The following is a 27,168-nucleotide window of genomic DNA, read 5'->3' as shown; positions in this document are numbered from 1 at the left end:
CACGGATTCATCTCGGACTTCCCACTTTTCCCTATTAATGAGAAAAAAATTTTCAATAAACCTGCCCGGACAGCCGAGTGATAAGCAACTGTTGACAAAACTGCCATAATGCTGCATGACTTGGCAATGTTTTCCATTTTTGTTAGTGCTTGTCCACTTCTTTGCATTGGATCCGGAGGAAGAACTGGAACTGGTATGGCTCTAGCTCTTAGGCATTCAAAGAAGGCGTCGATGAAGTCTAGACCAGGCACATAAACAACAAGAACCTTGTCCCAAGACTTGATAACCGGCTTTTGGCTTGTTAAGAGCTTATGAGCAATGCAAGATGCATTAAGATGTTGTTATGCATAAGTCCTCTGGCCTATCGATGCACCTTTTTCATTAATCCAAGTGTAAATTGTTCTGTTTTGAGTGATAGGATGAGTTCCCCATTGCCTTAAATAGCCATCCAAATTAGGCAAATTAGGAAAATGCACTCATAGGCGTGGGGCGGCTGTCGGCGAACTCGTATGCATCAGCGACCACGGTATGGTGGGGAGACCTCCGTTATGGGAAGCGAAAAGGAAATCTGATCGAAAAAGGGGTGGAGACGCCGTGTTCTTCACAAGTATGACTACGGCGGTAGCACGAAGTTTCTGATTGTGGTCTGCCGATGATGGTGTCACCGGTGATGGGTGATGGCAATTCTTCTTGTTGCCCGTTGTGGAGCCTCTTGGTCACCCACTTCTTCTGGTCGGCGATGAGCTTCGGGTCTCTCCTTCCCCTCTATGGAGCAACAACTTCACTCCCTTTACAGTGATAAGGGTTTTTAGCAATTACAAAAATTAAAAGATACCAAAATTCACATATATTTTCAAAGTTCTTTTTACAGGCCCACAAAAATTATATTTTATGAATCAATCATATAGCCCATGAACCCTAAATTTTAGGATCACGAAAAAAAAAAGCCCAACACTAATACCCCTAACAACGTTTTAAGCTACTCATGCGACTTGGTCCTGCACCAAGTTCTGCAACTTGTTCAATGAGTTCTGCAGGCTGCTCCCTCAGGACCAGCACTATGATGCGTGTCATCGTGGTATTTAACCAAGAAAAATCTGTACAAAGAACATCTGTACACTATAATTGACCATGTTACAAATATAATTTAATAGTACCCACATGATGATGACTAGTATACATACGAGAATATATGATCTGAATTAACAATTAAGGAGTAGGCCCCACAAATTTGAAGATGTAAAGAGAAAATGAGCATCATCACTAGCCGCCATCTTTTGTGGAACTTTCTTCGTCGCAAAGATCGAATGTTCTTTCCTGATTGTTTCGGGCCCTCCCTAGCCCCCATGTAGAAACTCAATTCAACAATGTATTACGTTACTTGCATCAAATGTTGCAGCTAATACCGTAAATACTTTTGCGAGCTGTGCTTATCCTTATAGGTTTCAAAAATAATTAAATATATTTTTAAAAAAATATATTATAAAAAATCAACTATAGTTAGCCTGTCCTGCCTGCCTTGAGACCGTCTGTAGGCAGCCACCCGTCCCGCCTCACCTAATTAAACCATGCATCCAGAAATATAAGCCCGCCTAGCGCGCTTTTCACGCCATAATGTTTGTGTGTTTTTTGTCACAATACAATCACTATTCCTAATATATAATAAGTACGTGACAATGACAAGAATTCTGGTATCTGCAACAGGATATGCCATTGAAAAGAAAGGCAGCAATAATAGAAAATAAAAAAATTAATAGAAAATAAAAAAGTTGAAGAATAATTACTTCTAAAAGGAAATAAAATAGCAAGATCAAGCAATTAAAACCATAGTCGTTGGTTATATAACAAAAATTAACATAGAAAAGGATGGAGAAATCAAAATCAAGCGAGGTCAGCAATAAAAAAATCGTTCATTCAAATAAACCAACCTGGAGCAGCGGGGGAAGCCGGAGTGGAGGAGTGGAGGCTGACAGCTTCATGGATAGAGGGGGAGAAGATGGCCCCTAGGGGGCGGGGGCTTTGACGCCGTGAGTGCGTTACTCATGAGGCATCATTGCTGCTCTCTAGAACTGGAGAAGACGTCGGGGGCTGACCACGAGAGACGCCGTCGATGGCGAGAAGAGTGGAGGCTTGGATGGCGGCCAGGGTAGTGGACAACATAGCTGGGCAGGAGGTTGAGGAGGGACAAACTACGGAGCCGTTTCTGTGCACGTTTGTAGGAGAGGGATGGATTGTTTTGTTCTTCTATATCTATAGGTTTTTATAAGGCCCCTCTTCGGGAATATGATAAAAAAATTAAAAAGTGTAATTTATTTATTTAATTATATTTTAAATAAAGATAATATTTTTATAATATATCAAAATTAAACTTTACAATTTATTATTCAATAGTCAAAATAAAATATTTTTACATAAAAATAATTTTAAAATTTTTATTAGAGTATCTATTTTTTTAATTGGTACTTGATTAATGATATTTTTATACTGAACATATATTTTATATGAGTGGGTAATTTTGTATGTATGTATAATATAATTGTATTAAAAGTATTTAAGCTTTTTAAAGTTAATTTTGTTTATTAAAATTGATCTGTCACCTTATAATTTGATTTTTATTGTGCATTATAAGTTATAACTCGGTCTTAATTATTATTCACTCTGTAATTGACACCTTTATTACCGACTTAATGACTATTATTCTGACTTAATGATCAACAGTCATACCATCAACTCCATTTATCAACTCTATGCCTATAAAAGGCACAAATTTCTATATACACCGGATATTCTAGATATATTTTATATACATTCTATATTCATAGAATTATTATAATATACAATGCATGATAAGTTATATTTTATGTCTTACATTCTATATTCATAGAATTATTATATACACATACATGATAAGTTGCATTTTATGTTTAACATTCTATATTCATAGAATTATTCTTATACTTCTTAAACACTTACTGACTTGAGCGTCGGAGTGTCTTTTGCAGGTACCCACTTCCTTGTTCTTTCATTGCCAACGTATAACTCATCTTGACGGAGAGCTTACAAGCATTCTCCGGCAGACGAGTTATACACCGGCCAACCTCTACAAGAACAATTGGTGCCGTCTGTTGGGACGAAATAATTTTCACTCCCCTTAGGTTCATAAAACTTGATTTACATTCAAATTTTTGAACCAATCTCAACCATCTTGTTTGAGATTTTATTTAATACCTCTTATCGAATTTTAATCTATCGTAACTTTTTATAAAGTATGTACTTTATACATTCAAATTGCTTCATTTTTACGTATCATAATATTTCACATCTCATAATCAATCAATGAACCAATCCGAAAACAAACTCGGCTTTTAATCAATCCGAGAACAAACTCGGTTTTCAATCAATCCGAGCAGAAACTCGGTTTTCAATCAATCCAAGCACAAACTCATTTATCAATTTTGCTTACTTTTTCAAAGTTCTCTATTTACACAAGTAAAATTATATATTTTATTCAACATACTTTTGCATTTATATTTTGTGTAACTAATATTTACTGATTTATTAGTTATATTCAAACCTCAATATATGTTCTATACAATAATGACATATAACAACAATGTCAATTGCATTTTTATTTCATTATGTATTATATTCTTATTGCTTAACGATTTCATTTATACAATTAAATGACGATAATGATAAATTCAAATCTTAAAATTGGATTCCATAAAAAATTAATTGTATATCAATTGTATATAATTGTTATACTATTCACTTTATGCTATTAACTTTTATGTTACTATTTGTTTAATACAAAAAGTTAAGCAAAAACACATGCAAACATTCAAAATTTACTATCATTGCACGAGGAATATCCTTCGTTATACCGTAACTGCTAGAAACATTATACTAAATGTATAATTCAATAACTGTTATCTTATTGCTTTATTATCAAATTAAAGCATGTCCTACAAAACAAAATTCAGATATTCACATTTGGCATGTATACATTCATATATTTCGTCTTCTTCTCTACAATTATCAACTTTCAAGGTATATATTTTTTACTTTGAATTATTTTACTTTTACAATATATATTATTCAATATATGTTGCGACTTTATACCTATTCATTTTCTCAATTTATCTTATTCATGTCAGACCTTCGCTATAAATTGTAAATCTTCAATAACTAATTGTTTTGAGCAAGAAATTTATCAATAAGTTGTTGTAAGCCGGAAAATTTCCCAAGACAATTAACCATTATATCCTCGGATCATACAATTGATTCTGTTAATGGATATCTATCTCTGAACTTTTCAGTTCACATACAATCAAATGCTAAAATTGTTCTTAAGCGGAAAAGTATCCCCCACACAACTATCTTGATTGAATGACTCTTATCACTCAATTATTTTTTGAATAAGTGCCGACAACATAACCTGACTAAACTTGGGGGCTCACCATATCATTATTCACTTATCTTTTAACCGAGTTATAAATCATTTTATATTCTAAGCTAAGCCTGGATCATATGATCGGCAAACAAAGCTTGGGGGCTATGATTCGTCACCTTATAACTCGGTCTTTATTGTGCATTATAAGTTATAACTCGGACTTAATTATCATTCATTATGTAACCGACACCTTCATTCCCGACTTAATGACTATTATTCTGACTTAATGATCAATGGTCATACCATCAACTCTATTCATCAACTCTATGCCTATAAAAGGCACAAATTTCTATATACACCGGACATTCTAGATATATTCTATATACATTCTATATTCATAGAATTATTATAATATACAATGCATGATAAGTTACATTTCATGTCTTACATTCTATATTCAAAGAATTTATTATATATACACACATGATAAGTTCTATTTCATGTTTAACATTCTATATTTATAGAATTATTCTTAGACCTCTTAAACACTTACTGAATTGAGCGTCGAAGTGTCTTTTGCAAGTACCCACCCCCTTGTTCTTTCATTGCTGACGTATAACTCATCTTGACAGAGAGCTTACAAACATTCTCCGACAGACGAGTTATACACTGGCCAACCTCTACAAGAACAAAAACTAAAAAAACATAATTTTATATATTAATAAAGTTTTAGATTTACTTTTAATTAAGTTTATAATGTTAAAATTTCATTCAGAATCAAAATTCCTTTTTTAGTTAAGTCTGTTATGATAGTTTAGATTTTAAAATAATCAAAAGGATATATTTGATTTTTGTCAAGATGATTTAAGACTGTGAAATAGAGATTTAATGTCCTTGAAATAAGTTATCTTGTAACACAAAGAGAGTGCAAAGAGAATTATTTGAATTAGATAAAGATATAGTAGAATGAGTATTAGTAATAGGTGGAAGAATAGAAATTTGAGGGAAAAATTGAAATTCATGAGATACAGGTTTGTGAGAAGCATAAGAAACAAAATTAGAAAACATAGATCTATATAGAAAGTTTCGTTCATCAAAAATTACATTCCTAACAATAGTAATTTTATCACTCCTGTCTAGATATTTAAATCCTTTTGATCTTGGTGCATAACCAAGAAAAACACATAAATCAAATCTGATCTATAGTCTAGTTTAGTTTTATTGAAAGGTCTTAAATGTGGGAAGTATGCACAACCAAACACCCTCAGCATAGAGTACTCATCAGGAGGAGTTTCGTGTATTAGTTAACATGGTGATTTCTGATTTAAAATCTTTGTTAAGAGTCTATTATTAAAAAAAAAAAGAAACGAGCATCTTTCCAAAATTGGTTTGGCAGTTTAGCAGTAGCTAGTAAAGTCAGACCCATTTTTATGATGTGCCTTTCTTTCGACTATTCCCTCAAAACTAGAAAATTGTTTATTACAAACGAATTTACAGAAAAATTTTGTCTTCATTATCAACGGATTTTGTCTTTCTATAAAAACCTCATCAAAAGTTATTTACGAACAAATTTTTTCTGTTACTGATAGATTTTTAATCGTCCCCTCTATTTTGTTGAAAATGTCAGATTTTTTGACAGATTTTTTGTCTGTAATTTATCGACAGATTTGTCTCTATTACGAACAGATTTTTTCTTGGTAATCGTCCCCTCCATTTTGCTTAAAACGTCAGATTTTCTGACGGATTTTTCGTCGGTAACTAGAGTTAAATTTTTCAAGAGATTTTTTGTCGGTAAATAGAGCCTGAAAAGGCATTCACAACTCTTAATACATACAGATTTTCTATCTATAAATCTATTAGTAAGGTAAAACATAATTTTTTTTTAAATTTTTCCATTGTAAAATGAATACTTTAGGTTTGTTTTCTAAATTTACTCCATGAAACACACTTACTGTGAATTGAAAAAAAGAAAACCAAAAATCACATAGATAAACATAATATTCATTACATCATACCTAATTAGCATTCAAGAACAAAAGGACTCATGATTAATTGACAAAGTATGCTAATTTGGTAAAGAATACATTACGAATGAGTGTCAAAATCATAAAAATTCTTCTTGTTGATCAAGATGCCATCTTCTGATGATGCACTATCATCATCATCATCATCATTATTCCCATCAAAATGACTCAACCCAACATCTGAAATGGGTTCATTAGCAGGACTAGTTATACCTCACCAATTGTCAAAGCCTGCATTCTACTCTTGGGATCAACCTGTTGGCCAACCTAGACAAAGATTTCCAAGTGAAAATCCAAAATGAAAATGTCATCGGTCATCAAATCATCCAGGAAAAAGTTGTACATCTCTGTCACCTGAAAATAAAGCTTTAGATTAATTAACTGCCACAAAAATAAATTTGACTAACAGCATTACACAAATGTAGGAGCAAATTAACCTTTAAGATTTCATGAATCTTATATATTTATACAAATTTAGGTATAAAAAAATGATGTGACAAAATGACCATAATTTCAGCATTTTCACCCAAGGTGAGCAAAAATTATTGATATTTGATTCAGAAACTCTTAGCTATACCTTTGTATCTGCTTGCTTCATGGCTAAATATGCAAACCTTGCTTACTTTTGTAACTGACTTGCCATGGGAAAGAATTTGACTGGTAGCTGTGTACAATTTTTAGCTTAAAATAGTCTGCATCTATAAAATATCAAAGATCATCTGTCATGATGTTATGTTATCAATATGGAAATGAGTTAAATGATGGTGGAAGTAACCCCCTAAGATCATTGTATCTCATATCTCTATTCCAAAAACAAGATGTCAAAGTCAAAGTGTTCGTTCTAAATAGGACTCAAATCATTGTTCTGCAAGGAAGAAGAAAAAGAGTGTTGTTTCTTCCACAATTTAATAAATTAAATGCTTGCAAAAGAATGGTATATAATAGAGAAAGAAAAAGGATGGATGAATCTAATTAACAATTGTCTTGCTAGTCTTCATTCTATCACATAAAGGCCGTATGTATAAGACAGCATATGGATCTGATTTCCCAATGATATCATTGTTTGTCAATTCCCTTGATTGCACAAGCTTTACCTCTAATATCTCGACAGGCTTCAACTCCAAATCATTGAACCATAAAATACAGTAAGGACCAAAATGACAAAACTGGAATATAGCAAAGCAAACCAATATCATACCATAGTATTTTCTGATTTATAGTTAAAGTACTCCCATAACTTGAATACATGTAGTCTCCTGGCAAGATAGTTACAACTTTTCTCATAGGCTATGTAATAGAATCTTCAACTGCATCCCGAATTGTCCCCTGAAACAATATAGTAGACTTAAATTATTATAAAACACCTTGATTTTAAGCACATAACCAATACATCTTAGAGGAAGGAATTGGAAATGATGGTGCAGTTCAAACCTCAATTGCATCGTATAATCCAGGGATTGCTGATATGTCACCACCAACGACTTTCAACGTAAAATCCAAGTTTTTCTAAAAGTTAAAAGCTTCTAAAAGATTAAATACATTACACATGGGTTCTTGAGCTTTTCAGGTCTTTGTAGAAATATGGCTTGGCAAGTGGACAAACTGAAAATGTTGGGATGAAGGCACTACATACGGTCAGTGTGGGTGTATTTGAGAACACTGAATATACGAGTTATGAGCAAAGGGACGGTTCCCATGGCAAGTACCTCAGATCAAGTCACAAGGAACACTCTTACTATTGTGCCTAGCCTTGTCTAATATGCAAGAAATTTAATAAACACCTAAATGAAATTTTTTATATATTATTTGGATGATCTTGCAAAAACATATACCCTAGTTTAACTTGACTGAAAATGAAGCTCAAGATTACAATTGGCCCCATTGTATATTACCATTTGAAGCCTAATACTAATGCAGATGCACTGAAACATGTGGAAAGTGCCTAAATTCAAGAAAAAAATATTGTACCTTGTGTCTTAAAGAATAGTTAATGGGTCCAAAACCAGAAAATTCATCCACTAGTGGCTTAAAATATCAATCTGAAAATACCTGTAAATCCTATATTTTTTTTACCTAAAATGAGAGAGAGCAAGAACACAAAATCAACTATAACCATTCAAGGAGTACACCAATTCTTCTTTTATTTTTGGATGGAAATAATTAAATGAATACATCAACTTAATATGTGACTTGTGTAAATAAATGATGTTTGAAATTTAGAAAGCCTCAATCATAAACATTTCAATACATTGGCAAAATTAGCAGGGAAACTGAATATAAGGACTGATGCGCATAAACTAGTTATGCTACGATTTAGGAAATTGCACGATCGGCAAAATTCCTTCCGGCAAGTGCACCGGTTATCGTTGTCAAGTAAAAACTCACAATAGAGTGAGGTCGAATCCCACAAGGATTGGTTGATTGAGCAATTTGGATTAGAAGTGTGTTCTAGTTGAGCGGAATCAAGATTTGAGATGAGAATTGCGGAATGTAAAATTGGCGGGAAAAGTAAATGACAAGAAAATTAAATGGCTGAATCTTAAATTGCATGAATTAAAGAGCAGAATGTAAATTGCTGAAATTAAAAGGGAATGGGGGTGATTGCAAGAATTGAATTGCAGAATGTAAAGAGAAAGTGGAAATCAGAAATGGGGAATTCATTGGGTTTAGGAGATATTGAAATCTCCGAATCAAAACATGTATATCTCTTCCTCAACCAATGCATTCATTGAATTTTGCTTGGCAATCTTATATGATTGGATCCCAATTCCTTGGCTCACCAATGCTCTCTAAAAACAAACAAATTCCCAATCCCTTGGTTTAAATGTTCATAAGAAGAGATGATGCTTGATCACTGATTATACCACACAATTTCATGAACCACAATTTGGTAGGATTACATGTCACAATATCCATCCAAACCCCAATCCAATCCACTGTGAGAAAGCTTCTCTAGCATGAATCCTCCATTCCTTTCCCAAGGCTCCGAAGGATTCCAAGTATGAGTAGTTTCTTTCCCAAGACAACTACTCAATGGAATTAGATCGAGAAGCTTTCTAACAAAATTCAAGAGAAAAGATTGAAGAAGAAGATAAACTATTATTGATTCATTGAATTACAATAGAGCTCCCTAACCCAATGAAAGGGGGTTTAGTGAATCATAGCTCTGAATTCAATTACAAAGAAAGGAAAACTAGCTAAAAGTGAAAGTAAAAGTAAAGGGTCCAAAAGTCCCCTCTCAGGGGCTGGATTCCCCTTTAATCCCCCCCTCTCTAAATGCAGAAACTAAGGCCTTTAAATAGGCTCCCTAAATTACAAAATGAAAATGAAATTCAAAGCAAATTACAATCAAATGAAAATAAACTATTCTAGATGATTCTTGTGGCCTTGATTTGGTGTTGTTGATGGGCCTTGCTTGCTTGAAGGGCTGAGTGACATAATTGATCCAAAAAGGATAATGATCCATTAAACTACACTCAAATGTTGCACCCCCTTTCTTGAGTCGTCACTTTGTTCTCTTGTCAACCTTGCCAATTTGATGCCAAATATAGACTATTATACCTCGTTGGAAAGCTATGGATGTCAGCTTTCTAACGCAACTAAAAGCACCTCAATTGGATCTCTACAACTCGAGTTATACTCCATGGAAGGTGAAGAGGTCAGCTGGCCTGATTGCATGTTGGTACTATGCTCTTCTATGCACATTACGGGGCTGTTTTCTCCCTCAATTTTTAGTATCCACCATGCATGCCATATATGCTTGGAAAGCTCTAGATGTCTTCTTTCCAATGCATTTTGAATCACTTCATTTGGAGTTTTGTAGCTCAAGTTATTTATGTTTGAAGAAGGCATGGTCAAGCTGTTCCATATAACACGTTTAAGCTTCAGTTTAAGGTTAAACTGAAGCTTAAACGTGGATAAAGGAAGGGCAGCCCTGGAGGTCGAACACGTTTAACCTCCAGTTTGAGGTCAAACTGGAGGTTAAACGTGGAAGCTTAGAATGGTAGCCCTGGAGGTGTCGAACATGTTTAACCTCCAGTTTGAGGTCAAACTGGAGGTTAAACGTGGAACTCCTTCCTGAGTGGCATTATCATTCTGGCGTTTAACCTCCAGTTTGAGGTTAAACTGGAGGTTAAACTTCATTTCCAGCATTTCTTATCCTTCATGATTTTTGGCGTTTAAGCTCCAGTTTAGGCTTAAACTGGAACTTAAACTCCACATGTGATATTCAAGCTTCCTTTATTGATTTTGTTGCTTCCTTGCCTAGCCTCTTCTTCCCTGAAATCATCCAAACAGTTGCATCAAAGTCTTGCTAAAATTCATGAGAATTCTTCCATTCATAGCATTCAAGGAATATAACTAAAAACTCATGGAATTTGCATAAAAATCTTCATGTTTGAATGATTTAAGACAAGCATGACTATTTGGCCCAAATGATTACTTAAGGCTCAAGAAAATGCATAAAACAACTAAAAATAACATAAAAAATGCTAGTGAAACTAGCCTAAGATGCCTTGGCATCATAACACCAAACTTAATACTTGCTTGTCCCTAAGCAAGTTCTGAATTATTGAGAAGAAAGAATGAAACAGAAGGTAAATTCATTAGCCATATCAGTAAGTAATTGACATTGATTAATGGGGTGTTCATGCAGAAAGTTGTTGCAGCATCACTTTATTGTTTCTTAGGTAAGAATGTCACTTTTTATGTTTCCACTAAAACACTGCTATGGCCTCTTGTTATTCACATATCCTTGGCAAGTTTCTTTTCTTTGTTTTTCTTTTTCTTTGAGCTTATTTGCTCCTTGTTGCTCAGTGTCATGTGTTGCACAAGCCTTTGGCATTTTCTTTTTCTTATCAGTGCACTACACATATCCACTACAGGCATTTTAGTTCACATTTCTTCTTGAGACATTGGTGCCCAGCACCTCTTTGTGTGACTAAATGTTTTGTATTTAGGTTGCTCTTGATAATGGACTTTTGGTTGATAATCCCGGGTTAGTTAACCCAAGTTACCAAGTGTTGAAACACTCCTCAGAACCTATTCATCCAAGCATATCCTTAATACATAAACACCACAGGCATTTGTCTCAGAAGTTCAAACCATTGGTGCCTAGCTTATTTTCTCAAATTTTTTTTTTTTTTTGCTTTTTGGTTGCCCTTTTTCAGTGGCTTTTTCTTCTTCTTGTTCTTTCTTTTTCATGGCCAAAGACATTTATTCATCAAGATCCATAGACAGCATCCTAATTTCCACTAAAAGTGACAATTCTAACTTTATTTCTTAGTGAGCTGACTATTCAATCAAACATGCATACCACCACTTAATCTTATTTGATTTCTTACCAAATGGAATTGAGTTACTTTTGTTCAAACATTTCTTTTATTTTATGGAAACAGAACAAGCATGGCAAGCATACATTTAAGCAAGTGAAGTTTATCCAGACACTTAGACTATCACTTATTTGGAAATTAAACAAACAGACAAACAAAAACTGCAATGACTCAAACTTAAAGCAGGGGTGCATGCAAACTTCCAATATCAGCAATTCAAAGTACAAGCAATTAAGTGACAATACAACCTTTTAGCATCTTCTTTGTTGTTCATCATCCTTCCTAGCCTTGGTGTTCTCTTTGATGATGATGTATATTCCTTCCATGAGATTGATTGTCTTCCTGCAAAGCTATTAGAAGTTGCTTGTTCCCCAAGCACTTTGAGAATTGGTTAGCATGCATGTATGTTTGTAGGCCTCTAAACTTAGATTGGTGTGTGAACACCAAACTTAGTTCCTTGCCATATGCAGCAATTTGGATCATATGCAGAAAACCTCATGTGCTTTTATTAAGAAAATAACTATGAACTAGAAAAAGAAACTATGAACTAGAAATTAAACTATTGTTTAAGTAGTTTCCCTGATTGGTTGGAGCTAGTGACTAGTCATGCTGAGGTAGAAATGTGCTTTTAATGAAGTTTTTGGTGGAACACCAAACTTAGAATCTCACATTCATCCTTGAATTGTTTTGGTGTGCAACACCAAACTTAGCTCCTTGCAATACAGATAAATCTACTTAACTCTTTTATTGAAATAACTAGAAAAGAAAAACTACCTTTGGTTGGGTTGCCTCCCAACAAGCGCTTCTTTAACGTCATTAGCTTGACATGCTGTTCCTGACTTTCTTCCTCTTCCTCCAGTTTGTTAAGAGGAATGACTTCAAGTGGATAAAGGAGCTAGTTAGTGCCCCTTTTTGTGAATGCTTCTTTCCAGCAAGCTTTCCCTTGTGATTGGCTTGAGTGAACTTGCTTGTTGGCTCAGGAGTTGGATTGTTCTTCGACCTTCTCTTCTTCATGGATATGGTCCTTTGTTTCTCGGTCACAATCCTCATTTTGGTGCTTGTTTCTACTGCCTTCACATCCTTGATCTCAGAACTTGGTTGTTGTTGGACAGTTGGAGTATCCTGTTCATCAAAATCTTCCTGAATTTGTGGTTCAATGAACCCTTCCTCTTTGCAACTCTCTGTTTCATTGGAGTGTGATCTCCCTTGATTAACCTTCTCCATTTCTTGTTCTTCTGATTCCTCCCTTGGGTTTGCCATGGTCTCACTAGAAGAATTGTGGGTAGGGATTTGCTTTGATAGATATCCAATTTGTGCTTCTAGCTTTTGAATGGCAGCACCTTGATTTTGTAAGTTGGATATCAATTCTTCCTTAAAGCCTTTCAAATCGGTTATGTCTTGACTCATGGTTGCAAGCATTCCTTCTATCCTGTCTAATTGATCTTGAAATTGTTGGTTCGGATTAGGTTGATGAGGTTGATTATCTTGGCTGTGATATGGTGGCTGGGAGTATGTGTTTTGTGTGGGTTGATAGAGTCTTTGGTTGGCGTGTTGGTAGTGGTATGACTCTTGTGTGTAGTGGAATGAGTCTTGTGGATAGTGAAATGAATTGTATGAATTTGAGAAGGAATTTTGTGCTGAGAAATGCTCAAGTGATGAAGAATTTGGATATGTAAAACTAGGAGGTGAGGTTGGATAATTCAGAGGTGATGGCTCTTGATGAATGGGGTGTGAATAAGTGAAATCTCTTTGGTTTTGATCTTCCCAGCCACAACTTGAGTAGTGATCAAATTCACCAAAACATGGACCATTTTGTGGCTCTGGGAAGTACCCCGTTTCCTGTTCCTGATACCCCCACCCACCATGAGCATAATAACATGAATCATTCTGTGGTGGTGGAGAGTTTCTCATGGATTTTGATTGACCAAAAGATGATGGATACTCCTTTCTTTTTTGCAATGTGCTCAGTCTCAAACAATACTCATCCAAAGATAGTGGAAATCCCATAGTGAGGCAATATCACAAACAGCTAGTGGTTAGTATGCTAACAAGTGAATAAGCAAAGAAAACAAATTAAAATCTGCAGAAATTAGCAGTAATAAACTGAAACAAAAACTATTAACAAAAGAAAAGAAAAATTGCTCAATCTAGTTAACTTCCAATTTGAGAATTGTCAATCGAAAACCAATCCCCGGCAACGGCGCCATAAACTTGATGCGCATAAACTAGTTATGCTACGATTTAGGAAATTGCACGATCGGCAAAATTCCTTCCGGCAAGTGCACCGGTTATCGTTGTCAAGTAAAAACTCACAATAGAGTGAGGTCGAATCCCACAAGGATTGGTTGATTGAGCAATTTGGATTAGAAGTGTGTTCTAGTTGAGCGGAATCAAGATTTGAGATGAGAATTGCGGAATGTAAAATTGGCGGGAAAAGTAAATGACAAGAAAATTAAATGGCTGAATCTTAAATTGCATGAATTAAAGAGCAGAATGTAAATTGCTGAAATTAAAAGGGAATGGGGGTGATTGCAAGAATTGAATTGCAGAATGTAAAGAGAAAGTGGAAATCAGAAATGGGGAATTCATTGGGTTTAGGAGATATTGAAATCTCCGAATCAAAACATGTATATCTCTTCCTCAACCAATGCATTCATTGAATTTTGCTTGGCAATCTTATATGATTGGATCCCAATTCCTTGGCTCACCAATGCTCTCTAAAAACAAACAAATTCCCAATCCCTTGGTTTAAATGTTCATAAGAAGAGATGATGCTTGATCACTGATTATACCACACAATTTCATGAACCACAATTTGGTAGGATTACATGTCACAATATCCATCCAAACCCCAATCCAATCCACTGTGAGAAAGCTTCTCTAGCATGAATCCTCCATTCCTTTCCCAAGGCTCCGAAGGATTCCAAGTATGAGTAGTTTCTTTCCCAAGACAACTACTCAATGGAATTAGATCGAGAAGCTTTCTAACAAAATTCAAGAGAAAAGATTGAAGAAGAAGATAAACTATTATTGATTCATTGAATTACAATAGAGCTCCCTAACCCAATGAAAGGGGGTTTAGTGAATCATAGCTCTGAATTCAATTACAAAGAAAGGAAAACTAGCTAAAAGTGAAAGTAAAAGTAAAGGGTCCAAAAGTCCCCTCTCAGGGGCTGGATTCCCCTTTAATCCCCCCCCTCTCTAAATGCAGAAACTAAGGCCTTTAAATAGGCTCCCTAAATTACAAAATGAAAATGAAATTCAAAGCAAATTACAATCAAATGAAAATAAACTATTCTAGATGATTCTTGTGGCCTTGATTTGGTGTTGTTGATGGGCCTTGCTTGCTTGAAGGGCTGAGTGACATAATTGATCCAAAAAGGATAATGATCCATTAAACTACACTCAAATGTTGCACCCCCTTTCTTGAGTCGTCACTTTGTTCTCTTGTCAACCTTGCCAATTTGATGCCAAATATAGACTATTATACCTCGTTGGAAAGCTATGGATGTCAGCTTTCTAACGCAACTAAAAGCACCTCAATTGGATCTCTACAACTCGAGTTATACTCCATGGAAGGTGAAGAGGTCAGCTGGCCTGATTGCATGTTGGTACTATGCTCTTCTATGCACATTACGGGGCTGTTTTCTCCCTCAATTTTTAGTATCCACCATGCATGCCATATATGCTTGGAAAGCTCTAGATGTCTTCTTTCCAATGCATTTTGAATCACTTCATTTGGAGTTTTGTAGCTCAAGTTATTTATGTTTGAAGAAGGCATGGTCAAGCTGTTCCATATAACACGTTTAAGCTTCAGTTTAAGGTTAAACTGAAGCTTAAACGTGGATAAAGGAAGGGCAGCCCTGGAGGTCGAACACGTTTAACCTCCAGTTTGAGGTCAAACTGGAGGTTAAACGTGGAAGCTTAGAATGGTAGCCCTGGAGGTGTCGAACATGTTTAACCTCCAGTTTGAGGTCAAACTGGAGGTTAAACATGGAACTCCTTCCTGAGTGGCATTATCATTCTGGCGTTTAACCTCCAGTTTGAGGTTAAACTGGAGGTTAAACTTCATTTCCAGCATTTCTTATCCTTCATGATTTTTGGCGTTTAAGCTCCAGTTTAGGCTTAAACTGGAACTTAAACTCCACATGTGATATTCAAGCTTCCTTTATTGATTTTGTTGCTTCCTTGCCTAGCCTCTTCTTCCCTGAAATCATCCAAACAGTTGCATCAAAGTCTTGCTAAAATTCATGAGAATTCTTCCATTCATAGCATTCAAGGAATATAACTAAAAACTCATGGAATTTGCATAAAAATCTTCATGTTTGAATGATTTAAGACAAGCATGACTATTTGGCCCAAATGATTACTTAAGGCTCAAGAAAATGCATAAAACAACTAAAAATAACATAAAAAATGCTAGTGAAACTAGCCTAAGATGCCTTGGCATCAAGGACAGAAGAAATGGATCAAAATAAATAAGTAGGCAATCGGATAATTTGAAGAGATTTAATTAGATACACTGCAATAAGTAAAAGTGAATACATTCACCTGCACTGGTAGTGCAATACCAAGCAGAGTTTTAATATCAAGTATAATGCTTGGATTGCCCTCCCACTGCATTTCCAACTCCATTGTAACACCAGCCCCTCAATCTTCAATTATAGAAACCCCTAAAGACCAGCAAAATTTCATGACATCCATTAGCAGAAGCTTCAGTAAGAAACATTTGAAACTACGATGAATAAAAATTATCATCAGTAGTAACAATAAATAACTAAATTAGAAGCAACAACAACAGTTATAGTAGCTATAATTCAATAAGGCACTACAAATATTCACTATCAGCTAAAAGCTAAGTAATAAAAATGAAGAAAAAAGTAGATACGGAAGTGGAAGAATAGAAGCAGCACAGAAACAGATTTGCACCTTATATGTTGTCAAATGGTAAAAGCTTCAAAGTTAAGGAAATAGAACATAGGAAATAGAACGAATAATATAACTAGAGTTAGCGATGGAATTGAATGAAAGGAAATAGCGATGGAAGAGAAAGAATATTAGGGTTACCTACACGGTTGAGGCGAGATCGAAGAGAGAAACAAGCGCACATTAGGGTTCGAAATGGAGCAACGCGAGCAAGGCTGACAGAAGGGGTGTGAGGGAGAAGAACCGTGAAGGGATGAGACAGAGCCTCGGTGCGACGGAAGTTCAGTGCAATGGAGGCTCGGTGCGACGGCAGTGCAAGCCCGAGAGGCACCGCCGACGGAGCATTTGGAAGGGATGGGTGTAGAGGCACAGAAGTGTTATGTGAAATGAAAAGGAGAATGTGAATCAAACCCTTATTTTAACATTTTCAACAGGATAATTTAAATTATCGACAAATTTTTTTGTGTATAATAATTTAATAATATGTAGCATTTTACGGATTTTTTTAAATAAATAAAATAAATGTTTTAATCATCGAAATATACATTTTGGAGTATTTTTATCGAAAATCATTGCATCTCTTATCTCGTTTACTGTATAAACAAAATAAGTTAATACGTATCTCGTATCTCGTTTACATTGTAAACGAGATAAGGTCAAGAAGAAATGCAGTGTATATTTTGTTTGCATTATAAATGAGATACACTAAGAGAAATTTCTAGCAGCTATAAAAGGACGTGTGCAACTCTTTGTATTCTCCACAAATATTTCGCTACTTCTTTTCTACCTATTACTTCCGAAAATAAGCCAAAATGTCTAGTAGTAGTAGATATCAGGTTTTAAGTATGTATCCGAATTTTCGTATGAGAAATAGTGATAATGTAGTGACATTTGAGTGTGAGAATCCCATTCTGTTGCGTACCCGATCAGTAAGATCATTGGCAGAATTAAAGAGTCGGATATTAGGTAGCGTCAGTGGTAGCAAGAGAAAAGAGATTGGAAGGGTGGGGTATAGGCTGCTAGCACCAATAGAAAACAGAGCTTTTCAATTTCGACTGTTTTGGCTCCATGGCGACGAGCATGTGCGTTTGATGTTTGACATCCATGGGAGAATCATGACGGAGCAAGTGATGAAGCTTTCTGTGGGGTTGGCAACGTCAGTGGTGGCGGAAGTAGGTCGTCAGACTTCGTCTAGGATGACCCACTTCTCGCACTACCACCAATTCATGTTGCCAATCTAGTGGAAGACATAGAGGTCGACGGTGAGGACTCTGACGAGGAGTATGTTGTGGATAGCAACGAGAGCGACTCCTCCGAAGATGATGATGAGGAATAGTTTGTTCCAGAAAGAGTTTGACACATCACATAGGTATCTTCTGCCTCCCCCGCACCAAATTCTGGCCTTGTCATCTGTACCCAGTCACTATGGTACGTTGGATCTGGACGCGATTCAAAAGAAGAACCCATTTTCCAACACGGGTGAGGAAGATTACAACTTGGACGGTGGAGTGGAGTTTAGGGTTGGTCACAAATTCAAAAGCAGAGATGTAGTAATGCAAGATGTGATGAATTACAGCATTCGCAGAAGCACTAAATATCGAATAGTGGAGTCGGATCGATTAAAGTACCATGTGCGTTGCCGACAACATGCAACAAGCTGCCCTTGGAGTCTCCGTATTGCTCTCTGACAGAATCTCGAATACTGGTAAGTTAAAGTTTTATTGTGTTCTATATTATTAGTTATCATTGTTATGCTTGTTGAACCTGTTTACCCCTTGTGTTCTATTTCACAAGGGAGGTACGTAGGGTGAGAGGAACTCACACGTGTTTAGTACCCACAATGTCGTAGGATTGCCGACAGTTGGGACCGAAGTCTCATCTGCCGTGTCATCCTCCCGTTGATACAATTAAACTCGACCATCAGCATCTCAGTCCTATAAGGTGCAATTAGGTATAGCCATCACTTCAAACCCCTCATACAGAAAGGTTTGGATGGCGAAGTAAAAGGTGATTGCATAGATATACGATGACTGGGAGGAGTCTTATAATAAGGTGCTGAGGTTGCTACAAGCGCTGCAGAGTTGTTGTCATGGAATGATATGTGAGATCAGCGTTGCACCGTACTATGATGGGCACCTCATGGTGTGTGACTGGAGCATGTTTGACAAGGTATTTTAGGCCTTCCCTCCCTGCATCAAGGATTTCAAGCATTGCAAGCCATTCATCTCCGTCGATGGTACATATCTATATGGAAAATATGGTGGTGTTCTATTTATTTCAGTGGCACAAGACGATAACGGCAATATCCTTCCTATAGCCTTTGCAATTGTTGAGTCTGAGACGACGGAATCATGGTCTTTCTTTCTTAACAATTTGAGGTGACACGTCATCACACAGGAAGGCCTGTTGACTATTTCTGATAGATCTCCAGTGATCAAGGCTGCATTGAGAGCGGAGGATAGTGACTGGCATCCTTCAAAAGCATTTCATGCTTACTGTGTCTGACACATGGCGGCAAACTTCATGTCTCATTTCAAGTCTATTGAGGGAAAGAGGTATTTCATAAATGCTGCTTATAGTCCAAGCAAGGCTGGGTATGAATGGTACATGGATGCGTTGATGTTGTTGTCATGGGAGATGGCAGATCAGACCGGTAGATTCAACAAAGAGATCTGGCTACAACGCTGTAATGGCGGTCGTCGGTTCGGTCACATGACGATGAACCTCTCCGAGTGCATGTATGTCTTTCTTAAGGGTACACGCTATCTACCAATATCGGCAATCGTGCGATGCACCTACGAGAGGTTGCAGCAGTTGTTCGTGAGGAAGGATGGGAGGCACACACACAGCTAGTGGTGGGTAATCAGTTTTCATAATGGCTTATAGCGGCTATTGACAAGAACAGAAAGGGAAGGTCGAAGATGCGAGTCATTCACTGCGACAGACGGGCTTCTGTGTTCATGGTTGATGAGTTGGAGCCATTCGAAGGTTTATTGCAGGGGTTGTTCTGTGTTCACCTCGCGGAAGGCATGTGTGATTGTGGCCTTTTATAGTCACTCCAATTCCTATCTCGTCAGCTGATGAGCGGATAATTTATACGCTTTTTGGCATTGTTTTTAGGTAGTTTTTAGTATATTTTAGTTACTTTTTATTATATTTTTATTAGTTTTTAAATAAAAATCACATTTCTGGACTTTACTATGAGCTTGTTTATTTTTCTGTGATTTCAGGTATTTTCTGGCTGAAATTGAGGGACATGAGCAAAAATTTGATTCAGAGGCTGAAAAAGGACTGCAGATGCTGTTGGATTCTGACCTCCCTGCACTCAAAGTGGATTTTCTAGAGCTACAAAAGCCCAATTAGCGCGCTCTCAATTGCGTTAAAAATTAGATATTCTAGGCTTTCTAGAAATATATAATAGTTCATACTTTTCTAGAGATTTGATGGCCCAAACTGGCATTCCAATTTAGCATAAAAATTCTGGCGTCAAAACACCAGAACTGGCATAAACGCTGGAGTTAAACGCCCAAACGGGCATAAAAGCTGGTGTTTAACTCCAAGAAAAGTCTCTACATGTGAAAGCTTCAATGCTCAGCCCAAGCACACACCAAGTGGTCCCGGAAGAAGATTTCTGCATTAATTACTTATTTCTGTAACCCTAGGCTACTAGTTTTCTATAAATAGGACCTTTTACTATTGTATTTTCATCCTTTAATCTTCCTTTAACCATCTTTTAATCATGTTTTGATGATTGAACCCTCTTTGGGAGACAGGCCATTTAGCCATGCCTGGACCTTTTGTTCTTATGTATTTTCAACGGTAGAGTTTCTACACACCATAGATTAAGGTGTGGAGCTCTGTTGTTCTTCACGAATCAATGCAAAGTCCTATTGTTTTTCTATTCAATTCACGCCTATTTCTTCTCCAAGATATACTCTCGTACTTAATTCAGTTAAGTCAGAATGAAGGGGTGACCCGTGACAATCACCCAATCTTCGTTACTCGCTTAGCCAAGGTCGCGCGCCTGACAACCATAAAGCGATCTACATGATGTTCAACGTAGTCATTGGATGACAGCTGGAGTATATTCTCTTGGGTTTCCAATCTAAAATTAGAACCTTCGTGGTATAGGCTAGAATTATTGGCGGCCATTTCTGAGATCCGAAAAGTCTAAACCTTGTCTGTGGTATTCCGAGTAGGATCTGGGAAGGGATGACTGTGACGAGCTTCAAACTCGCGAGTGTTGGGCGTAGTGACAGACGCAAAAGGATCAATAGATCCTATTCCAACATGATCGAGAACCGACAAATGATTAGCCGTGCGGTGACAGCGCATTTGGACCATTTTCACTGAGAGGACGGGAGGTAGCCATTGACAACGTGAAACCCAACATAAAGCTTGCCATGGAAAGGAGTATGAATGATTGGATGAAGGCAATAGGAAAGCAGAAGTTCAGGAGGAACAAAGCATCTTCATACGCTTATCTGAAATTCTCACCAATGAATTACATAAGTATCTCTATCTTATTTTATGTTTTATTTATCTTTTAAATATCTTAAACTCCATAACCATTTGAATCCACCTGAGTGAGATTTACAAGATGACCATAGCTTGCTTCAAGCCGACAATCTCCGTGGGATCGACCCTTACTCACGTAAGGTTTATTACTTGGACGACCCAGTACACTTTCTGGTTAGTTGTGCGGAGTTGTGACAAAGAGTTGAGATTACAATTGTGCGTACCAAGTTGTTGGCGCCATTGAGGATCACAATTTCGTGCACCAAGTTTATGGCGCCATTGCTGGGAATTGTTCGAGTTTGGACAACTGACGGTTCATCTTGTTGCTCAGATTAGGTAATTTTATTTTATGTTTAAGCTTTTTACTTTTTATTTTTGAAAAAAAACAAAAGAAAAAAATAATATTTCTATCCTGTTCTTCAGAGTTTTTAAGAATGAATTCTAGAGTTTCATAATGATTTGTTGAAGTCTGGCTGGTTGTGAAACCATGTCTAAACTTTTGGACCGAGGTTTCAACTTATCATCACAAGAGCTTGTTGATTTCTATCAATTTTGCTATTGAAAGTAATGATTTGCTAAAGCTTGGCTGGCCATTGGCCATGTCTAGTGTTTTGGACCGAAGCTTTCATTGAAGGCTTGGCTGGCTAGTAAGCCATGTCTAATTCCTGGACTGGAGTTTTAGACTAACATTGCATGATTCCTGAAATTCTCATTAAAAATTTTGAATTCCTTACTTTCTCTTTTTCCAATTAATTTTCGAAAAAAATTACAAAAAATTTTAAAATCACAAAAATAAAAAAAATAATGTGTGTTTCTTGTTTAAGTCTAGTGTCAATTTTCAAGTTTGGTGTCCTGCATGTTTTATTTATTTCCTTGCATTTTTCGAATATATGAATTTTATTCTTCATTGATCTTCAAGTTGTTTTTGATGATTTTATTGGGTCTGATCTTTAAATTCTCTTGTTTTGTGTCTTTTGTTGTTTTTCATATACATTTTTAATTTGTTAGTGTCTCTAGTTTGAACATTTCTAAGTTTGGTGTCCTGCATGCTTTGTTTATTTGATCTTTGTTTTACATGATTAGTTTCATTTTTTTGTTTTTCATCATTAAAAATTAAAAAAAAATTTCAAGATTGTGTCTTTTCAAGTCAATAATACAGAGAATTGAAGATTCAGAACATGGAGCAGAGGAATTACACAGAAAAGGCTGGGCGTTCAAAACACCCAGTGAGGAAGGAAAACTGGCATTTAAACGCCAGCCAGGGTACCTGGCTGGGCGTTAAACGCCCAAAAGGGTAGTATTTTGGGCGTTAAACGCCAGAATGGATACCATTCTGGGCGTTTAACGCCAGGATGGCACAGGAGGGAAGATTTTGTTTTCAATTCAAATCTTTTTCAAATTTTCATAATTTTTCAAAATCAAATCTTTTCCAAATCATATCTTTTCAATTATATCTTCTCAATCACATCTTTTTCAAAATAATTTTCAATCATATCTTTTTTATTTCTAATTTCAAAAGCTTTTTCAAAATCACTTAACTACTTTCTTAATTTTAATTTTCGAAAATCGTCAATCAATTTTTCAAAATTTCTTTTAATTATTTCAAAATCTTTTTAAATTTAATTTTGAAAATTCTTCCCCTCTTCTCACATCCTTCTATTTAAGGACTAACACTCCTCCACTATCAGCAATTCAGACTCTCTCTATAAGTTTGAATTCTCATTTCTACCTCATCCTTCTATTCTTCTTTTCCTCTGACACCTCAAGGAATCTCTATATTGTGACATAGAGGATTTCATACTTTCTTCTCCTCTCTTTCATATGAGCAGGAGCAAGGACAAAGGCATTCTTGTTGAAGCTGATCCTGAACCTGAAAGGACCTTGAAGAGAAAGCTAAGAGAAGCTAAAGCACAACTCTCTGGAGAGGACCTAACAGAAATTTTCAAACAAGAAGAAGCCATGGCAGCCGAAAACAACAACAATGCCAACAATGTAAGGAAGGTGCTTGGTAACTTTACTGCACCTACTCCTGACTTCTATGGGAGAAGCATCTCTATCCCTGCCATTGGAGCAAACAATTTTGAGCTTAAGCCTCAATTAGTTTCTCTAATGCAACAGAATTGCAAGTTTCATGGACTTCCATTAGAAGATCCTCATCAGTTCTTAGCTGAATTCTTGCAAATCTATGACACTGTCAAGACCAATGGGGTTGACCCTGAGGTCTACAAACTTATGCTCTTCCCTTTGGCTGTAAGAGACAGAGCTAGAATATGGTTGGATTCACAACCTAAGGAAAGCCTAAACTCTTGGGAAAAGCTGGTCAGCACTTTTCTGGCCAAATTTTTTCCACCTCAAAAATTGAGTAAGCTTAGAGTGGAAGTCCAGACCTTCAGACAGAAGGAAGGTGAATCCCTCTATGAAGCTTGGGAAAGATACAAACAATTGATCAGAAAGTGTCCTTCTAACATGCTTTCTGAATGGAGCATCATAGGTATCTTCTATGATGGTCTGTCTGAACTGTCCAAGATGTCATTGGACAGCTGATAAACCATTATTTTATGGTTTATATTGTGTTTAATTGTGTGGTTTTATCATATCTTTACCCACTTATTCATTAAATTAGCATGTATTTGCAATTCCTTCCTAAAATTACTCCATGGTTGAAAAACTTGCTTCCTAGAGACTTTTTAATTTTGTTTTTTAATTCTCTATTATTCCATTCGATGCCGTGATCTGTGTGTTAAGTGTTTCAGGCTTTATAGGGCATAAATGACTTGGAGATTAGAAAGGAAGCTTGCAAAAATGGAAGGAACACAAGAAATTAAGGAGATGACCAGCGAGAAGTGACGCGGACGCATGGCTCACACGACCGCGCTACATATAGGAAATTGCAGTGACGCGGACGCATGGCTCATGCGATCGCGCGGATTGGAAACTGCACAAGTGACGCGAAGGCGTGGACGATTCGCACGCGTGGCAAGACAAAACGCTGGATGACGCGATCGCGTGACGTGCGCGATCTGCAGAATCTGCAAAATTCGCTGGGGGTGATTTTGGGCCCTATTTTGACCCTATTTTCGGCCCAGAAAAGCAGATTAGAGCCAGGGAACATGTAGAGACAAGAGAACAACATTCACTCCGCATAATTTTAGTTTTTAGATCTGATTTTACTTCTCCTCTAGGTTTTCTCTCTACACATTCATAGTTCTTAGGATTTTGATTTTATTTTGCTTCTTGGACTGGGATATTGAGAAGAGTTATTACCTCCGCCAAGACTTCATTACTCTAGTTTGTTTTCCTTATTTGTCTCTTACTCTTCCATGTCCTTAATTTATTCAGAATTACTATTGGATTATTTTTAGAATTTATTAATACAAAAATTATTTTTATTTTTAATTGATCTTTTTGATTATTATCTATCATGTCTATCTTTATTTCTCTTTATTATTTTGTGAAGTTTACATTCATAATGAGCGAGTAGTTCCATAACTTGAATTAGAGTTGATTGAAAGGAGGTCCTTGAGTTGGAATGCTCAAGAGAAAAATTGTAATTGGGTTTATTGTTGGATTGCCCTCTAGTTACTGACACTAATCCTTTCCAAGGGAGAGGATTGGAACTTGTGAATAGAAATAGCTTTCTAACTTGCTTGACTTTCCTCTACCTAGTAAGGGATAACTAAGCAGAACAACCTTCAATCATCAATTAATCTTGAGAGTACTTCAACAAGAATAGGGCTTCCAACTAATCTACTCCCGGTCAAGGTTTTTATTTAAAATTACATAAATTCTCTAATTTAATTTCCTGTTTATCAACTCAACCATTTTTGAAAACATCTGATTAATAAAATAGCACATCTTTCTGCAACTCGTTGGGAGACGACCTGGGACTCATACTCCTAGTATTTTAATTCTAATTTTGTGACAACCCTTCTAAATTGATGAACGGATTTTCGGTTGGTTAAGAACTGTACTTGCAACGTATCTCTTATAATAATTTCTTAACTCGCCAATTTCTGCCACGTCAATTTTTGGCGCCGTTGCCGGGGAGTTGCAATAGAATGTTAAGTTATTGATTGGAATTTATTTATTTTTATTTTATTTTATTTTGCTACTATGAGCTGCATGTTTCTTTCGTTAAATGACGCGTTCACTTCCTGATCCAAGCTTGCCAGTATTTGATCCTGAGATTGAAAGAACTATCTCACGAATAAGGCAAGCTCGGCGTCGGTTAGTCCTCTCTGAGGGCGGATCTGAAACGTCACTTGAGGAAGAAACAAGCCGCCGTTCTACTGATTCGGTTGATTCACGCGTAGGTGACATGGCAGCACCTAAGAGAGTTACTATCCAGGAGGCTGGAGCCCCTAATTTCACAATGCAACCGTTTCAAGCGCATCACTCAGCGGTGGCTATAGACTTTGAAATAAAGACTGCACTGCTCAATTTGATGCCTAAGTTTCATGGCTTACCCGCTCAAGAGCCTATCAAGCACCTTAGGGATTTCCAAGCAGCCTGTTCTACTGTCAGGCGTGATGGTGCAGATGAAACTTCTATTCTGTTGAAAGCTTTCCCGTTCTCTCTTGAGGGAAAGGCGAGAGAGTGGTACTACACTCAACCCGTAGCAACTATTTCTGATTGGGATACACTTAGAAGAGAATTTTTGGAAAAATTCTTTCCAGCTGAAGTTACTGATAAACTGAGGAAAGACATTTCCATGATTGTCCAGGATGAATCCGAGACTTTCTATGAATATTGGGAGCGCTTCAACAATCTTCTAGAAGTATGCCCCCACCATATGATTGACAAGATAGTGTTGCTCGGCTACGTCACACAGGGCATGATGCCTCAAGATAAGACCACATTGGAAAGTGCAAGCAATGGGTCTATGAAAAAGTACAAGACCACTGATGAGGCATGGCAATTGATCAGCGACTTAGCTGAATCTACCCAGAATCACAGGCAGAAACAAAGCCGGTCAAAAGCTGTTGCAGAGGTATCTTTTAACAAAGAGACTACTGCTCTGACTCAGAGTATATGCGAGATGACCAACTTACTGAGGCAGATGCAGTTGAATCAACAACAAGCTCAGCAAGCTCAACCTTCTCCACCACAGCAAAGCCAACAGTTGGTTCCACAAAGAGTATGCCTGTGCTGATTATAGCCATTATACTGATGAATGTCCGCAGCTTCAGCAGGAAGACAACACTGTGGCAGCCACTCATAACTTCTATGACCGCCCCAATCAAGGATACAATCAAGGTGGCAGTTACAACCATGGATGGCAGGATAATTCCAACCAATGTTGGAGAGATAATTCTAATTAGAGTTGGAGGGACAACTATAATAGAGGAGGCATAGATAATCAGGGAAATCAGAGGTGGAATAATAACAACAACAGGCAGCAGAACCAGAACCAGCCTTACAGAGCACCTTACCTGAGGCAATCCCAAGGACCACAGAATAACCAACAGCAGACCTCTCAGATCACTTATCCCTCTTCATCTTCTAATGATGAGTTACTACAATCTATTGATCGGAGATAGCAGGCCATGGAAAACAACCTTACTTCTACTCTAAATGGTCTGAACTCTACCTTGCAAGCTCTTGTCTCATAGATTGGATCACTGAATAACTCCAATAACCAGCCTTTGAGCTCCAGTGGAATCCCTTCTCAACCATTACCCAATCCAAAGGGTGGCATCAATGCCATCACCCTAAGGTTCGGAACCACATTGCAAGAGAGGAATCAAGAGGAGCCAAAACCACCAGAATACGCCTCAGCTGAAGAGGTAGTGGAAATAGAAGATGTCGAGGAGGAAGAGGACATACAGGACATGGCTGAAGAAGAAGAAGCTCAATCACAGGAAGAAGCACCAAAGGGCGCAGACACTGCAGAAAATGCCATTCTTATTCCATTTCCACAACTTGCAAGGAAGCCCAGGAAGCAGTTGGAACCTGATCCCAAAATGGTAGAAATATT

General features: G+C 36.8%; 2 non-coding genes across 2 annotated transcripts; both read right to left on the bottom strand.

The window, feature by feature from the left end:
- Nucleotides 1–23,555: 23,555 nt before the first annotated feature.
- Nucleotides 23,556–23,663, bottom strand: LOC148562228 (small nucleolar RNA R71). Its single transcript, XR_015887776.1, has one exon. It is a non-coding gene; the product is annotated as a small nucleolar RNA R71 (small nucleolar RNA).
- Nucleotides 23,664–25,881: 2,218 nt separating this feature from the next.
- LOC148562227 (small nucleolar RNA R71) lies at nt 25,882–25,989 on the bottom strand. Its single transcript, XR_015887949.1, has one exon. It is a non-coding gene; the product is annotated as a small nucleolar RNA R71 (small nucleolar RNA).
- Between the last annotated feature and the right edge of the window lie 1,179 nt (nt 25,990–27,168).

Source organism: Arachis ipaensis, chromosome B6, assembly GCF_059453495.1.
Source record: "Arachis ipaensis isolate K30076 ecotype BB chromosome B6, ASM5945349v1, whole genome shotgun sequence".
Taxonomy (NCBI): domain Eukaryota; kingdom Viridiplantae; phylum Streptophyta; class Magnoliopsida; order Fabales; family Fabaceae; genus Arachis; species Arachis ipaensis.
The sequence above is the reverse complement of the archived record's forward strand: the minus strand, read 5'-3'. Positions and strand labels throughout refer to the sequence as shown.